We start from the raw sequence: 6443 nt of genomic DNA on the forward strand, positions 1-6443 counted from the left end.
CTATAATATGTCCCAGCCAACTCACTCCCGGGAATTTTCCCAAGCTAAATGAAATCAACATATGAGAGTTATCTATATGCCCACATTTATAGAAGCTCCGTTTACAGTAGCTAAGATGCGGAGTCAACACAGATGCCCACTGACTAGTAATTGGATGAAGAAAAAATATATAGTTCATATATTATAGAATATGACTAAGCCACAAAAAGAATGATATCCTGTGTTTTATAACTATCTGGATGCAACTGGAAACCATTATTTTGCTAAAATAAGCAAGTCTTAAAAAGATAATGTTTCCCCTAAAAATTGGTAATTAATACTCAGAGAACAAAAACAAACTGTATGAGAAAAACTGACATGAGATTTGATTATTGCTTATAGCTTCTCTCTATACTCTCCAGGACCAGTTTTTTTTTCTACATGCTATTTCATGAATTCTTTACCTGATGGGGTGTTAAGCCTGTGATTGTGACATGAATTGAAAGTATGCCATTATAAAATTTTAAAAAATTAAAAAGGAAGACGGTGGACGATGGACACAGGCGGGAGGAGGTGTGGGCTAGGGAGTACCACTATGCTCCCAAATTTGCACTGTGCAACAGTGAAATTTGTTCTCTTCCTACCAAAAAATGGTTTTGAAAAACCAAATAGAGCTCAAAAATACAGAAAAAAAATAAAATCAGTGACAAGAAAAAAAATGTAAGAAGTGAAACTATAGAGTGACTTAAATATTGGACCTGGCACCACCTTGGATACATGCTTTCCTTGGGTCTCAATCCTCCTCATGGCTCCTATTGACTCATATTGCCAGTCTGCTGTAACCTTGTAACCTAGTTGCCACCAATCTGCAGAAATCCCATGCTACTGTGCGCCACAGCCCCATCCACCGGTCCCTTGTGGCCCCTTCTCCTAATCCTCCCCCACCGCTGTACCTACAAGCTCCTGAGGCCCTAATAATCTATCCAGCAATCCCTCAGGGCCTGCCCATGGCGCTACCCATCAATCCTTCATGGCCTCGCACTCCCGAATACCCACCCTCAGGGCATAAAATGGGCTCCCACATGCACCTCGGTGCCTCTGCTCCCATCCCTGGGACGGTTGGGAGGCTGGGTGTGGCTTCTCCCCTCGTTTCCCTCTGCCCCCCCACTCCCCCCAGACATAGCAAGAATATAAGGAAGGTGTGGAAATAGTGGTTTCACCCTCTTTCCCCTACTCCTCGACTGTTCCCACCCTAATCAACCATGCAAACATCATCAAAAGTAAAATTTTAAAAAAGAAAAAAATGTAATACAGTAACCTCATATAGGTTCATGCAATAAATAAAAGTCTGTGTCCAAGCACTGCTTTTCCCACTCTTTCTTTCTAGGAAGAAAGAACAATCAGAAAGAAACTAAATAGGTGCTAGGTTGCAGCAGAAAAATGCAGTTCAGAAAATGAAAGCTTGCTTTGTTTGGAGTATTTGCATAGTAGATAACTTTAAACATAGTTTGTAATAGAAATAAATCTTGTTGATTCCAGAAGTTACTTTTATTTATATGTGTTAATTTGGAAAAGAAGGAAAACCAAGTGTTTGAGAATTTTAAATAATTTTTTATTTTTTTTAAACATTCTGTGATCTTTATCTTTGGTTTATGATAAAGTAATAACATTTACAACAACTTTTTTTCTTTCAAAAACACATTCTTTTCATATGTTGCTCTGGCAATTCAACCTGAGTAAACAGCTTTGTATGAGCTGTAATTGATATTAAAAATGTAAACTTCAATCAACTAACAGACATTAATAAAACTTTCCTTTAAACTTGTAAAAGGGAAAGAGAGGGAGGGAAGTATGGGGGTGGGGAGGCTTATTCCCACAGTCTCACAAGTCCGCTGGAAACCCAATCCAGGCCTCTCATCGGGTGGTGCTGCCTCTTGGGATCTGTATTAGCAGTAATCAAACCCCAGTTGTTTTCCTGTGGGATGTAAATGTCTCAGCCACTGGGCTAACTACCTAATCCTTAACAACCTTTTGCACTTTTAAAAATTTTTTATGTTATTTTTAAACTAAGAAGCAGAGAGAAAAGCACTGAATACAATGAAGGGGGAAATGAGGGCACCTCTTTCACCCATATTAATCACTGTGGACATTGCCATCTTTTATAGCCTGAAAACAAGCTCAGAAAGGTTCAGACCCAATGTGACATAAGGGGCAGAGCTAGGGTTCGGATTCATCATTGAGCATTCTCATTGGTCCTTTATCATTATGCCTGCTGTGATAACACATTAAAAAAGGATTTTTTTTTTTACTCCTATTAAAAAGTTTTGGAGGCAAATGGACATGTAAAAATTTATTTTTTCTTGAATATTTGTTTAACAAGATACTAACATAAAAGGCAAGGCTTATTTGCATAAGAAGAATGGATGTTAAAATTAGAAAACTGGAAGCTCAAGTCCTTGTTATTGTTGTTGCTTGTTTCTTTTTCGCTTTAAAAAAAAACACTGAGATGTTTCTTGGTTCCCCAAAGAACACATGGTAAAGTCCATACACATAAGTGATAAATGAAAGGTCTTTTGGCCACCTTTCTCAGCCACTCCTGCCCTAATAGCACCAAACATTGAACTTCATCTGCTTCATTCTCTCCAGTGCTCCACTTACTTTGCTCACATTGTTCTAATGCTTCTCCTGCTGTTTATCTGACCAGTAAATTCCTATTTATTTCTGAAAACTTTCAATGCTTTTCACATCTTCTCTGTGAGAATGTCTCCCCATTCCTGCTGTAACTGCATACAGCTGTTTCATCACATTTATAATACATGCAAATATTTGTCTCCCACTACCATATGTCAGATTTTTACACAGAGCACCTGACATAGATTTTGACATACTGGCAATTCCTCTGTTAAGATCTGATAATTGAAGGAATGGGATACAAAACTGTCATCAAGACTTGGGGTAAATGCAGGAGCAATTCAAAGGTTTTCAACACCCAAATTAAAATAATTGGCATGGTTTGTCAGCACTTCTAATGGATGACAGCAGAAAAAGGCCGGTCCAAAAAAAGAAAATGTAAGGCTCTGAATGATAAAAATGGGTTACTTAGGAAGAAAACACAGCTGAAGAATGGATGCAGAGTTCATTCAAATCTCCAGGCTTTGAACATAAAGTCCCTCTCTCCTTAAGCATATATATCTTCCCTTGACTTGAGTACATGACCTGAGTACACCCTGTATTTTGTGCTAAATCCTACCATTTACTTTCATGGGTGAATATATGAAAAGGGTGGCGGAACTTCTCATGAAATATGTCCACGTCCTTCTTTTCTTAGCTTCCATGTTACTGCGCTGGGATTTCAAGACTCTCTTCAAAATGCACAACTGTCATCATTGTCACACATTTTTTCCTGACTGTCCACCTGAATTTAAGCCCCATTTCTTACGTACTCATGTCTCACTTTAACACTATTCTTATAAAAGTTGATAAAGATAGATTTGGCATCAGATATGGAGAATAAGCTTGGGTATTAATGAAGGTCAATGAGGGCATGGGTAAGCAGGAAAAGGAAGACAATATTCCAAAAAGGGAGAAATGGTATTTCAAAAGTTAAATAGGGAGCTAATCATTTCTGGATTACTCATGGATTTCTGGATGACTTGTTTCCGAGTAAAGGCCAATGGACGAGTTTCCTCATGGAAGCGGCGGTGTCCCTCCTCAGTAAGCATCCAAAGGCAAGCACGAGGTCTTGTATTAGATCTATCCTGAACGTTGACTGGCACCTTCTTGAAGCTCCCCAGGAAGCAAAGGTTGTGGCGAATGGTGTTCTTCCAGCCACCTGGAGCTGTTTGAAAAAAGGGGAAATGCTGGCGAACGAAACTATAGATGCCTTGCACGTTGAGGCCAGAAGGGGAGCTGTTTTTTAATGCTAGAGCAGTTAGGTGGCCATAGTTGAGAGGAGGTCTTGACCAGGACTTCTTCTGGTTGTCAACCTGCCCTGATCTCTGCTGATGAGCACATTCTTTGTTAGGAGACTGCAGGGCTGCAGAAGAGCTTTTCTGTGCACCCCCAGCCTTTTCCGTGAGCTCTACATTTTTGACAGAAGAGGTAGAGGACTTCTTCTTTTTAGAATGCTGGGAACGTGGCAGTATTGCCACTGTTGCCCCTGAGCTAGACCGTTTATTTCTTGTGGGTGGCTGAGGCAAAGGGCGCTTGCTTCTTGTTTTCCTTGTGTCAGGTGGATTTGGTTTTGGAATTGGTTTTGCCTTTGACTTTGCCTTTGCCTTTGTCTTTGACTTTGTCTTTGGCTTTGGATCTGGTTTTGGATCTGGTTTTGGATCTGGTTTTGGATCTGGCTTTGGCTCTGGATCTGGTTTTGGCTCTGGATCTGGTTCTGGATTTGCTTTTGGATCTGGATCTGATTCTGGATTTGGACCTGGATCTGGATTTGTAGCTGGATTTGGCTCTGGATTTGGTTCTGGATTTGTATTTGGATCTGGATTTGGGTTTGGAGTCCCCTGGACATCAAGTGGGCACACAATGTTGGGATTCACCCACATTCGCAGATTGGGTTCAATATGAGGATCATCTTGGTCAATATCAGATTTTCTCGCTTGAGGCTGCTGAGGGGTTACTGGTAATCTACGCTGAAGATGACGTGCACCTGAGAAGTTTTGGTCTGTGGTTCTAGACAAGCCTAACTCATTCTCAAAGTCCCAGTCCATCATCCCTGGAACCTGACCATGGAGACTGTTCCAGAACTCAGTATTTTTTAAATTTAGATTCATTTTTGGTGGAGACAGGTAGAGGAAAACTTATAAGGATTGTGGCTTCTTAGGCACTGTTTCTGATACAACAGATTTTCAAATAGGTGTGACAGAAATCCTAGGGAGGAAAAAATAAAGCACAGAAGTCTTACTGTCAGGTTTGAGAAACTTCAACCTCCTTAGAACAGCCTTCAATACAGTACAGAAACTAAAAACAGCATTTCTGCAGGAAAAAAAGTTTAAGGACAATTTACTATATTTTCAATGGAGGCAGCATAAGCACCTGCACACTTTGAATTATTTCTAAGGTGACCTGTATAACATCAGGTTTATAGCATATCTTTCAGAACTTGCTGGATTCACTTAATAAAGGAACCAATACATGTACAGATATGATTACCTCCAGCAGTCATCCTTAAATGCTTTAAGAAATCATCCCAGTTTTAAAGTGCTTTTGATTTTTGTCAAGTATTTTCACAAGTGAGCTCAACTTGTGAGCTCAGCTCAGGTATTGGAGCTGAGATCTGTGGAATATTTAGGAACACATCCCTGAATAAGTACAAGAACTTTAGCCGAGGTCTTATCCTTTCTGGATACACATTAACTCTCATCACATTTAACATGCCATATAAGATAGGCAGCAATATGTGTAACAAGAGTTCTAGAGTAAGAAGGGAATTACCAGAATGGCCTCTGTTAGACTTAGATCTGTGCTGGAATGCAACCTTGCTGTTATTTCCAATCCTGTTATGGGGAAAACCTAGGTTCCCTCTCTCCAGCTCATCTTAGGAAATGAGTACTGAACCAAAGTTTATTCATGCCACACAAGTTCCTAAAAGCTCCAGAATTTATCTTCCCAGCAAGCTCAAGTCAAGGACATTGATAAGAAAAGTAAAATAAGGTTTAATTTACTTCGGTTGACACAAGTCTGTCCATAAAGCGTGTGATTTCACTAAAACCACTATACTTGAACTAAATCACAACTTGTATTCAGCACATGTCAATGGGAACTATTCATCTCCATATGGTTCTTGCAATCTCTGGTCAGTGTCTAATCAAAAGCATCCTCCATCTAGATTTTCAGAGTGGTCTTCCTGCTGCACAAATAATACATTAATAACAAAAATGATATGCACTATTCATATTTATTGAGTACTTTAAGTACTCTATGATTTAACTTATTAATCCTTAAGACAACTGCATGGAATAGGCACTTTCATATTTTCTGTTCACAGGGCCAAAGCCTTAAGGCACAAAGAAAACCAAGGTCATGGCTAATAAAAAGCAGAGTTGCTTCTGAGCCAGGAAAACTAGGAACAAAACATTGCTTTTCCATTAGCATAATAATTTCTTATGTGTTTTTACTGCACCACAAAACCTTACGCAATATAAAAGGCCTTACAGGTCTTTGTGTGGCCAACCTCTGCTAACCCTTCCGGGCGAATTGATCACCTCAGCTTCCTTTCATCTTACTTCATATCCCAGAAATATTAAACTGCTGATATTTACACCACATACCTCATCTATTTTTTGCCTTTATCCGTTTCTTTCTTTTTTTAATAATTTATTTTTTTTAATATTTTTTATAAGTTTAGTTTTAAATTATTTTTTGTTCCGCCTTTCTTTCATAAGCACCTCTGCATATAATGACCTATTCCCAATTGTCTTAGGTAGGCCAATCCTCAATCATTCTTAAGAGTATAG

This window comes from Ochotona curzoniae, unplaced genomic scaffold (assembly GCF_017591425.1).
Source record: "Ochotona curzoniae isolate NIBS_2020 unplaced genomic scaffold, NIBS_Ocur_1.0 contig_1274, whole genome shotgun sequence".
Taxonomy (NCBI): Eukaryota; Metazoa; Chordata; class Mammalia; order Lagomorpha; family Ochotonidae; genus Ochotona; species Ochotona curzoniae.